Genomic DNA, 12,729 nt, shown 5'->3' on the forward strand with positions numbered 1-12,729 from the left:
AACTTGAAAATTTTAGTGGGTTATCTATTCAAGCACCCCATCACAAACAAAACTGCAATTTTATGAGGTTTCAAGTGCAATTCTCACCACTTTTAAGACATGCTAACTAGATCTGCTTCACCTCTAGGCCTCATGTGGTGTTTTAAAAAATAAAAATAAAACAATTTTTACAAAAAATCTAGAATATCAAATGTGTTAAAAAAGTACTTTTTAAAAGCAGGATCTACCATGCTTCTAATTTTTTTTTTCTTTTCAAAGTATAGTAATCAGTGCTCATTTAAATAAATTTTAAATAGCAAATATACCCCCACGTATGTTACAAAATTACAATCATTGACCTTACATTATTCTCTTTTACAATTGTTATATCACATTAAATACCATATCGTTTTTAGTCATTTAACATATTCACAGCAATTTATATAAAAGTTTACTAAACATTCATACACTATTTTTTTTTTTAAAAGCACTGATACAAAAAAAAAGTGTATCAAACACTCAAGAACTTTAGTTTACAACTGTTTATTCTAACAACACAACATAATAAGTTTTTATTTTTTATTTTTTTTTAAAGTACATCAATACCAAACTAGCTGTAAAACTAGGGGGTTGTGGCATCATAGACAAGCTACAGAAGAATTGTGGTAATTTCAGTTTATTCATGACTTTGCCATTTAAAAAAAAAAGAATATATGTATTCGGAGGCCTGCCTTTATGCGTTTGGGCCCTGTGTGGACTTCTAGAGTAGCTTGAGCAGGGCCTCCTTTCCACACCGGCAAAGGACCGTGTTGCCTAATTTTTAATTTTTAATTTTCTAGGTCCAATGGGTGGAGGTAAGAGATTCGTGGGTGCTTTTGTCACTTTCAATTTGGAAAGGGGCAACAAATCAAGTCTTTTTTTATTTTTTGTTTTATTTTTGTTTTGTGCATGGACATGGTGGAACTGGCAAGATTTTTGTGGACCATGATCATAGCTAAAATTAGATCACAAAACAAAATTGTTTTGGTGGTCGCTTCATTTGGAATTGTCACCCTTTTGCTTCTTGATGGAAGAACTGCACTTGTGAATCGTAAACAATGTTTTGAAACTTTGGATAATCTCTGTGATGTTGTTAAAGGGTGTTTTGACAATTTTCCATTTGGAGGGAAGCCAATTCTATTTGGAGGTGATTTTAGGCAAAATTCTGCTTGTTGTTCCAAATTAAAGTACGATAGACGTTGAAGCTTCATTGACAAATTCTTATCTTTGGCCTAATTTAACTGGTTTTTTTTTCTTTTTTTTTTTCAAAAAAAAAAGACAAGTGATTTTGTGAATTGGATATTGGAAATTCGAAACGGTAATTGATGAGTAGATTTTATATTTTATATTTTACCCTAATCTTAGTATATTTTGGTTAATATTTTGGAAGAATTTTGATGCTTTGAATTGACTTTTCAATATAAGACTTTCAACTTCCTCTAGAGCAAAACAGGACCAAATGGATGAATTTTGGAGTAATTCCAGTTGGAGGACGTTCGTGAGTCACTTGGCGTGTTTGTATCAAAATTTGGGATTTTTCTACCAAGCAGTTATTTTCTGGCGATGGAATAAAGAAGCAGTGCGTAGTGCTGGAAAATGACATTATTGGGCTTAAATTGCATTTTTGGAGCCCAAGATGACCTCGGATGATCTTGTGGTTTTCTGAGGAAGTGTTCAGAATATTCCAAACATTAAATTCAGCTATATTGGGCCAGTTTTGGAGCAGCTTATGGGTCCAAAACGTGACTGTTCAGATTTTAGGCGAATTTTACCATTTAATTTAGGGTTATATTTCCTATTTTATTTAATTATTATTTTTAGTTTCCTAGTGGGAATAAAGGACCTGTTTTTAGGGTTTGTGAGGGGGGCTTAGCAGATTTATTGCTTGGCCGTCTACAATTTTTTACTACGCTTTATTTTATGAAATTTTGGAGACAGAGATAATTGCTAAGGTTTTGGAGATTTTCCACTTGAAGGTGTTTTCAATCCTTTTCTTAGTAATATTTTCTATGATTTTAATTATGAATATGCGTAACTAATTCCTTTTGCTAGGGCAAAGCCTTGAGCCTTAGCATGAATATGTAATTTTTATTTAATTGCTTATGATTGATTGCATGCATACTTTGAATTGTTAATCACCGGGATAAAAACTATCTAATTGTCTTAATGCCTGATCACCATTAGGATCTTTAGAAAAGTAATTTGATGCAATTTTGGTCGGAAGGTTCTCTGAAATTGACGCTGGTTTCTTGTGATAAATAATTGTAATTTCACTTAGGATAACACCACGTCTTAAGGATTGCATGATTTTTCAAAGGGTTTTCATAAAGCATAATGAGTCTTTCATGTTCAGATTTGATCCGAACGTCCGGACGGGTTGCATGTTAGATATACGTTCCATGTTGGAGGTTCAAAGTAGAGTATGAATTAGGAAAATCTAACCTTCAAAGTGGCATGTGTAGATCATAAGTAATCGGTAACAGTTCATAGGATTGCTAGGTGATGGTGGAACCCTAGTGTTTTCTTAATTTGATTTCTCTCAAAACTGTTTTCTTTTCCCTCTAGTTTTAATATTGCAGATTGTCTTATTTTTTTAATTAAATTCATTTTTAATTTAAGTATATAGTCAATCATCTCAATTTCTACTTTACAATAATTAATTGGTTTGTTTCGAATGATTTAATAATCCCTATGGAGAATGGCCTTGCGAGATCCGTTTATACTACAATAACCTTGTAATTCTTGCAAGTATTAGAGGAGTTTTTATCCCATTCACATGAGTAGTAAAATCCCTATCAATAATACTGCTAGATCTATATTTTCAGCTGATAAAGAAAGTTCTTGGGTTGAAATACAAAAAGACTTTCTCATTACTTATGATGAAAATCCCATTGACAACATGGTTTTAGTAGTAAACACAAATTTTGAAACTAATTTTTGAGATGTGTCATATTTGTTGAGTATGGTGCCTGGCAAAAGTCGTATCTATCTCAGTTTGATTTGTTTTCTTTGTTGATAGAAAATGTTAAGGATGTTGATATTCTTTATCTGATTGAATTTTTGAACCAACTTGAATTAGCTGGTTTGCCTACCATAAGCTGGCGTTGAACTTTGGTATGCCGATAATGTTGCTTACGAATTTAAACCAAAGTTGTGAGTTATGTGATGGAATATAGTTGGTGGTGATGAAATTAACTGATAGAATTGTGCAAGCAAAGATCATATTGGGTCCCAACGTTGCTGAAGAGGTTTACATCCCAAGAATTATTACTAAGCCATCTCAAAATAAATATTTGTTTACTTTACGAATGCGACAATTTCCTTTGAAACTTTGCTATGCAATGACAACCAATAAGAGCCAAGAACAATCCTTGAAAATTGTTGGTGTGAACATGAAAATTCTGTAACGAATGAAATGAGAACACGTGTACAAAGTAGATTTGTATTGATTTGAATTTGTAGGTTTCAATCTCTGTTTACAACTTTTGCTCTGATTCAGTCTTCAAATTTGATGTAGATGCGTAGGTTGTTGATCCAAGGGTTGCAATGACTTGATCTCGGACGAATGATTGAACGATAACTTCAAGTTTTGAGCTTGAAACGATGTGTGGATAGACTTCACCTCAGGTTTATGGCTGTGGCAAAGGAAGTGTTGATGTAGAATTTCGTTGATTCAAGGGTCTTGGTGACTTGATCTTGAATCGAACGTTGTTCCAAGTTTTGAGCTTGCAACAAAGTCTTGAAGGAGTCGGCACGATTGCTTGTTGACTTTTCAAAGGAAGTGCTTTGGCTTTGGTTGAAAGAAAGCTTCGGTTTTGGTTGTACGTTCTTCAAAGAGAGCTTTGGCATTGCATTAGTCTTCAAAGATTTGTGCAGAGGTTCTTCTCAATGTGTATTTTTCGACCCCTTTGTGTGTCTTGGGTCCTTGTATTTAGACTTCCAAAGCCATGCCTTTGGATGAATTTGTGTCTTGATTTGTCCATGGGAGAATTTAGACATATTTTGTGTCTTAATTTCAGCCACCTTCAATTCTTGCTGCCTATTTCAGCCACCTCATATTGGCCAAAATTTATAGGCCTTGTTGCCTATTTGTGAGCAATCTTCAATTCTTGCTTATTTTGTGAAGATGCTTTGGTTTTTTTTTCTTCAGGTTTTGAGAGATTTTGGGCCCCTTGCAAATTTTAAGGGGGATTTCTTCCTTTAGCCCAATTTTGGGGAAGTTTTACATTTCCTTCGCTTGATTTGTGCCACATGTCATTGATGACTTGTCCATTTGTGACGAGTCATATGCCACGTAGAGCTTTGTGATGCACCTTTTGTATGCAACAAAATTTTTATGTCTACAGTTGGGTTATTTCTATCTCAGATATTTTTTTTTCCTTCTCAAGGACAGCTATATGTGGCCTTGTACAGAGTTCCCTAAAAAAAGGTCTTAAATTTGTCTTTGCTCTCGATAGTGATATGGCTTACGGATACACAAAAAACATTATTTATAAACATATTTTGAGTCACTTACTTGAAGGTGTGTTGGTTTGTGTTTATCCATTTCATTTTCCTTTCCGTCTATTTTTTCAATGTCAATCCATCTTTTCTTTCATATATAAGCATATACAATTTTTAATATTTGATTTACTTCTGAATTCCTACACTGTCTAGATTGATGGTCTATATGGTGATTTGATTTTTGGAGCCATACCAGCTAGAAGGCAAACTATAAATCAAGGTGTGCACAATTTGAGTGACAAAGACCATTGGAGCTGATCCTCAGCCTGCAAGTCTAGAATGTGTCTTTGTTGATAAGAAGTAAGACCTTTACACCTATTTTTCTCATTATTAAATAAGGCCTTTTTTATACGGGTCCAAATGTATGCAGCATGCTATTAGCGTTTGTCCAATTATTCATTTTCCTTGATTTAGCATTCATGACCAATTGGATTTTTTATGCCAATTTTACCCTTTCATACAAATGGAAAATAGACCAAAAAATTCATGATTTGACCATTTGATACAAATGAGAAATGTATAAAAAAATTCCATCATTTTATGCATGTTTTGCTCTTGATTCCAAATGTTGAATGTTGAAATTTGCCAAATATCTAATTCCATTGCTTTGTGGACTTGTCCAAGATATTGTGAACCTAATTCTCAAATTGTGTTAGATGTCGTCTTAAATATGGTCTCAGGTGTTGTCTTAGACATTGTGGACTTGTTTTAGATAATGTGAAACCGATTCTTAAACCATCTCCATTAAATATTGTAAAGTGGATTTAATTACTTATCTAATTTTTTTTCCCTCTAAAAAGAGATGCAATTCACGCAATGATGAACCCTTAGGACATTCATTTTTTTATTTTTATAGCCTAAAAGTTGAGTTCGCATATGACATCAACAAATTTTGTGTTGTCCGCAACAGAACATCAAACAAGTTTATCCCTCATGTTGCCATGGTTGAATTAAACAAGAGAACAACCATAGTCCCTATTGAGGAAACGAACCAGAAGATCCCAATGCATTAGCTTAATTTAATTGAACTTGATCACCTTCACAATAAAATTGGCAGAGACGTTGAGCTTACTTTAATTGTAGTTACCTTATAGGCGAAAACTGTGACTGGTTTTCAGGACAGCGCACTAGGATCACTTTCACTGCCTATCGTCGTTGCTTTGATTGCACTCAAAGTCAAGCAGCACCAAGGTTATACACCGACATACTTTATGTGTGATCACTTTAAATTTCAGTTTAATCATTGTTATATTTATTGGTAAACTTGTTCTAGGGAGCACAGGGTCAACGATTTGCTTTTTCAATCCCGATATCCCACAGTTTCCCGAATACAAACATTGACAAACTAACATGTCTTTTTTGATATTTTTCACATTTACTTTTTTTGCAATCTATCTTCCTAATCCTAAACAAGTGCAAACCAGGTTTGAATAACTAAAATCACCCATTGAAATCCTACCCACTTTTACTTAGATGTATGGAAAAGGTCTTGTTACCGGTGATTCTAAATTGAAGACAATTGAACAGTTGTTTTTCTTGATCCTGCATTGAACAAGGTTAGTCCACCATCATTAGCCTATTAAGAAAAATTATTCCTTTTGTTCAAATTGAAAAAAGGGCATATTATTTGTTGGTGTGCCCTATGTTGTGCCTGCAAAATGTGTTTTGTTTGTTTATTCATAGATGAGTTTGAATATTCGTCTGCTTCTTTCTTCACAAAAAATTCACTTTCATTGTGATAAGTCACACCTCTGATATACATTTTCTAATGTCCAAGTCTTCATATGGAAATACATGTGGAACCTTTGAGTGCATTGAACATGGCTTGCTAGAAAATTTCCTAGGCCATGGTAATGTCCTTATGTGTTTATTTTTCATTTTTTAAAACTTTTTGCAATGGATGTGCTTTTGTTGCAAGCATGGTTTATCAAAATGGCCAACACAATAATATATTCGTCTCTGATTTACGTTCAAGATCATTTTTATTGTGGAAGATACCACAAATCAGCTCAAATTCTTAATGATAGGAAAGCATGCAGAAAAACTACTAAGTGTTTCTTGCCACAATTTAGTCATAGAAGGGGGCCATGATGATTCTTTTGTGCAGTCACCACACCTTCAAAAATTGGTTGGTAGTACAAAAATGTTTCATGCCTGTTTACGAAATCAAAACAATGACTTTGGTAAGACGGGTTTTGTTGTTCATGGACTGCTTGAGGACGAACCACCAACTAACCTAAAAATTGGCTCGATTAAGCCATGCACGCCTACTAGCAACACTAGGAAACAAGTCCTTACTACATCAACTCTCGTGCCTTTTACGCCTTCACAATCACAAAATCAAGAAACCCAATTAGTTGCATCGAACAAGGATGTCAAAAGAACATTATCCGCTGAAGAAAAACATGCAAATCTAACAGGTTATTTTTCTCTTTCCAATAATGTTGTTATATGTGACCCTTAAAAACAAGGTGGGTTGTGTTGACTATAATGAATATACTTAACCACTGAGGGAAAAGACTTCAACAATGTTTTAATAAATATATTTAGCCACAGTCTGCTAATTCAATTAGGATATATAGGGAATTCTCCAAGCTGGTTGTCCCCAAAATTGAACCTTCAGACAAAATTCCTATCAACGCACTAAGAAGCAGATCACAAACAAAGAAAATCAAAGAGAGGTAAATTACAATGCATCGTTAAGGTGATTAGCTAAATCCCATCTATGGCACCAACAATCCTTCAATTCTGGTTTCTGGTTTTTATTTTAGTGTTGAAGATGTTCATTTCCAAGATGTTCATTTCCAATAGAAATGAGTTTTGAAGAACTTCATGGTGGAATGGTGAAAAGGATTAAACATATGTATTTTGTTTTGGGCATTTCACTTCAATATCCAGCTGATGCACAAACCATAATAATTTATTTTTTTATTTATTTTAATTTTTTTTTGCAACAGCTTGAACACCAACAAAGCTTGCAAGACATGTATTTTGTCATGTTGCATACATAGACAATATATGTGAATTGCATGCTGCTTCTGTTCCTTATGCAAATAGACTATATTTTGTGACCACAACTTTTGTAATCAAAAACTTTTATTGGATATAAACTTTTGTGACCAGCGGAATAGAATATAAATGCAAACAAAATTGCTTATTTTACCATCTCAGTCACCCATCTCTTGGTTATTTCAATTATTTGAAGATGACTGTGTTAATTTATGGATTTGTGAGATTTACTCAAGTCAAATGTGCGTTATCTAGAATGCGCTTGTGTTCCTGTTGCTTTTTTGGTGTATCATTCTGTGGAAATTATTCACTCCTGTTGTGCATTATGGTTTCAAAATCCGGAGCAGAGTGTGGGCAGTTTTTCTAGTAACTTCTAAATTCAAGGGTTTTTGACAAACGATAACATTAGTAGGTTAATTGTTAGTTGTTAGGGCGATGGGGATCAGTGGGGATCAAACCCGCAGCAGAGTGCATTGGTATGATTGTTTTCACGATTGTGGTAAAGCGCCATTTGCTAAATTCAAGGGATATTGAAGGTAGAGAAGAATGATTTCTTCATTATATGGGGATAAGAAAAAGATTAGACATGAAAAAAAAAATTTCTCCCTCATAATTGTAACATTTTAGAGAGGATTGGAATGGATAAGTTTTCTTCTTGAGTAATCCATCTCATACCTTCAAATTGATCACTATTTATTCATTCTTAATTCATCATACCTTTAAAATATTGTATTATCCATCATACTATAAGATTTGAACCTAGAATTTATTTTCTTGATATACGAACACTGTTTAAACTGTTGGATCAACAATGTTCATTCGAAAAAATGCATTTGTATAACATAACTTCCTTTTAATCTCTTTGGCATGGTAAGTGCAAAGCGTTTCTTATAATTATTCACTTTAATTGTTTATCAAGTCGTTCGACAATCTCAAACAATAAGGAAAGATCCAAAATCTCTAATTTTTTTTTTCACTTTCTAATTGAATTATTTCGTTCGGAAATTGGCTGAAATTTTTATTTTTTTATAAAATCCCAATATCGTCGATATCTAATAGATATGTTGTCAACGTTTGATCGATATGTTGTCAATGTTTGATTATTTTAATTGCTCAACAATTGAAATTTGTAAATGCATCGTTTCAATTTGTTTCTTTAATTTGTTTTTGTGATAATTTGAATCTCTGCATTGAAATTATTAACCAAATTTAGTTGTATGGTTGGTTGTAATGACCATGTTATGGGTGTCAGAAATTATACCTGATCCATTTGGTGCTTCTATGATCCATCTATCTAATCAACTACCATGGACCTTGGACCACCCTCCCTCAGAAATCCTGATCATCTTCTAAAACATGGAATGGTCAAGTCTAATTGAAAAAACCCAACTTAGGATACAAATATATGGCTGAGAAGAAGCCTTCTCTGGTATAAGAATATAAATGATGAATGGTGAATGATGAATTATGAATCATATGCTCAATGTTCACAAGTTGTAGTCCGTATATGCATATGTATGTATGTATATGTACATGTGTGTGTGTGAAGTGATGTATGTAAAACAAACATGTGAGGGCTATCTGATTTTTCTGCACAAATATGCATGTATTTTTGGAGGCCTTGCCATGCATGCTATCGTTGATCTGATTTGGCCACATGTTCATGAGCTCCAATTTTGGTTTCTTTCTTTAAAAAAGATTCAAAAAGGACCACCGAGCCAAAAAAAAAAAAAAACTGGTCAGGATCATAGTAGATAGATTTCTTTAAGGGATACTTTGGATGTGGTCCCTAATCCTTAACATTCTTTGATTAAAACCTTAATAGTATTCAAAGTTTGATCCAAATCCCTTGACTTTGTACACCTCATTATATTACTATTAATATTAATATTTTTATAGTTTTGACATTAATTGTTTGATATTTTATGAGATTTATAATTCTATAAATTTAAAATCCCTCATTATAATACTATAGAAACGGTTACAATAAAAAAATTCAAACATTTTGATTTAATAAATGGATAAAAACTATGTAAAAATAAGAAATAATAAATGGCAAAAGAATGTATCCATAGCGTTAAAAAAATTGATACATTTTACAAAAAAAAAAAGGTACATTTCACATATAACAAAGTGATACATTAATAAAGAAGAATAGGTACATTATAAATAAATTAGGGTACAGATAAAAGATTAGAAAATTATGAGTACAAATGAATTTTTTTAAAATATAGGTGCTAAAAGAAATTAATACATGGGTACAAAATAAAACTAAAAAGAAAATACTACAAATTTTAAAAAAATGTTGCAAATTAAAAGTGGGTACAAACTAAAAATATATGTCACAGCCCGTCCCGAATTACTATTATCGGTGATGTAAAATGACGGTTTTAACCTTGGACGTTGAACTTTGTAGTGTGTGTGACATATTTTTGGGACTTAGATGTTATTTTGGGGTTGTTTGGTGACCCACGTGGAACATACACACACACTCTCCCTCTCTCTCTTCTCTCCCGTACTCTCTCACTCTCGGACTCACTCTCTCTTCTTCCCTCAGGTACGAACGACACCCAAATCCCTTTACAACTTCACGGATCGACGTCAAAGAGGTAAGATTCTTGTTCCTTGTAAGCTTCTGAGTTCATTACTACCATTTTTTAGAATGGAAAGCTTTGAAAACCTGAGAAACCCTAACCCCGACTTTGTGCACTGTTCATGCACACGTAATTTTGAAGGTTTTAAGGAATTTGGAGCTTATAGGTAGCTTAAGGAGGTCCTCATGAGGCTAGGAGTGGTTCGTTGGAAGAATTTGGACGTCGGAATAGCGAGAACGGCGAGTTGCAGGTTTGGCTGGAATATCGTGGGGTTTTCTGGCGAATCCCATGGGTTTTAGGACTTGAAAAAGGTATGGCTTTGTTCGTATTGATGAGATCTTCAAAATGGTTTAAATTTCATGAATTTTGGATGTAAATCGACTGAGATATAAGGTTTAGAAAATTCCCCAGTTTCCGGCGCCGGAGGTCCAAGGTTAGGGATGACGGAATATTGTCAAGTTTGACAGAATATTCCAACGGCGTTAGTTAACTTTAACGGATTCCGTTACTATTTGACGGAATATTCCTAACGACGTCATTGTTGCGCCAAGCATGTGCCCGCGCGTCTGGCAGTGCCTTGGCCGGCGTGTGGTGGCGCGTGGGTGGTCAGAAAATTATTCTAAAAATATGGGGATGTTCGTGGAGTTTTGTAGATCACATTGGTATATTTAAACACCCCATTTGAGCATTGTATGAGAAATTATTAGCTAATTTTTCCTATGTGCTTTAAATAACGTTTTTATAGTTAATTCGCATATAGGTGAGACTTATCCCGAGGACGAGCGCGTTCAAGAGCGACTCGGGGGCTACGACCCTTCGACATACCAATGAGTGGGCTTTTGGTTTTCAGTATATGTAATACCCTGAAAATTTTAGATACATGAATATGTGGAGAAAATCGAAAATAAATCGATTTATGATTATGAAGAATTTAATCGAGAACTTTTAAAGTTTTGTTGCCAGAAATTATATTAATCAACGTATTTGTAATATTGAGCTTTTATATGATTTTTCAAGAATTTATAATAATTTGTGTAAGTTTAGTTTTAAATTAAACTAGTTACGAGGTTTAAAGTTTGGACCTTAATTATTTAAAATACGTAGACCTTTCGAGGTCAAAATTTATATTTTTGAATAGAGCTCAATCTCACGAACGCGTAGGCGCAAACCGTTCGTGAAACGGAGTTAGAACGAAGAAGTTATTAACGTTTAAAGTCGGAGATAAAATAAATATGTTTAAATATTCGAGAATTAGTATATAGATGGAATTTGATCTAAGAGAAGGAAATAGTTCTAATTTGGAAGTAAGATTATATATCATGGTACATGAATATTATTATCGAATATATGTGGGATGAAGAGAATTATTTGGAGAATGATGACTATTAATAGTGATTTTAGTTGTTAAATTAAAGGTATGTTTGACATTTAAGAAAATATGGATAACTTGTAATAGTAAGTAATATTGACTTAGAGGGATGTTATTAAAGGAAATAAATTAGCTATGTTTTTAAGTTGGGCCTACCATGATTATTTTCTGAAATATATAAATAATTCGGGGCAGGGGCGTTACAGTATATATTTATATACTTGATATTTTTTCCAGAAAATACGTTTTAATGAGAATATGCCTTGAATGCCATGCATATAAGTTTATAATTCGTATATGAATTGGTATATGATGCATTATATATATAATTGTGGTGCTGTGGACGCTCAGGTAAGCTCAGGTGAGTTATGTTTGGTTATATGAATTATCGATGATGTGATATGTGATTGAATAACGTTGAGCTCATAAAACTGCACCTAGGGTGATTAAGATTTAGCCAGAGATATGACACATGCCTGTTTATAATGTCATCTCCCGCACCATATGCTCATATTGGATCCAATTTAGGTGCATAGTTTTGTCGTACAGACCTTTACTATGGTTCCGACTCGTAGGTGAATGGCGAATTATCGCCTAGCTATTATGTGAGAGTAGTATTGAGCATAATTATATTACACCCAGTATTGTCGTACAAACCTTTTCATTTGGTTCCGACTCTTGTGCAGTATAGTGCCGTATACGTCATTGTATTGACTCCAGCTAGATTGACTTTTGAGTTATGAATTCAGCCGTACAAACTATCACAGGAGTTCCGGCTAATATGTTATATTTCTATAAAGTTATTCTCACCTGAATTACTTACTCTATTATATCTTGGCATGGCATACATATGAATATGATTATGTGAAGCATGATTTGAATTGATATATTTACATATATATTTATGTATATGCTTATATTCTGATTCTGGGAAAAATTATACATGTTTTACAACGAGGGGTAAGACATGTTGATAAATGAAATGGTTTTGTAAAACATTTGTTTTTGCCCACTCACGTTTTCTGTTTTGCGCCCCTCCAAGTTTTAGGTAAGCTTGATGTTGCTGGGTACGAGGAATTCGGCGTTCTGACATATCAAAATAATTGTAGGACATCTTATGGTACTGTATAATTAGTACTTGTCCTACTGGACTGCACCTAGACTTTCTATGCTCTGATTAGGAGTATTTACTCTTGTATCTTACTCCTAACACTTCCTATTTAGTAGTGCACTCTA

The sequence above is a fragment of the Malus domestica genome, chromosome 04 (assembly GCF_042453785.1).
Source record: "Malus domestica chromosome 04, GDT2T_hap1".
In the NCBI taxonomy this organism is placed as follows: Eukaryota; Viridiplantae; Streptophyta; class Magnoliopsida; order Rosales; family Rosaceae; genus Malus; species Malus domestica.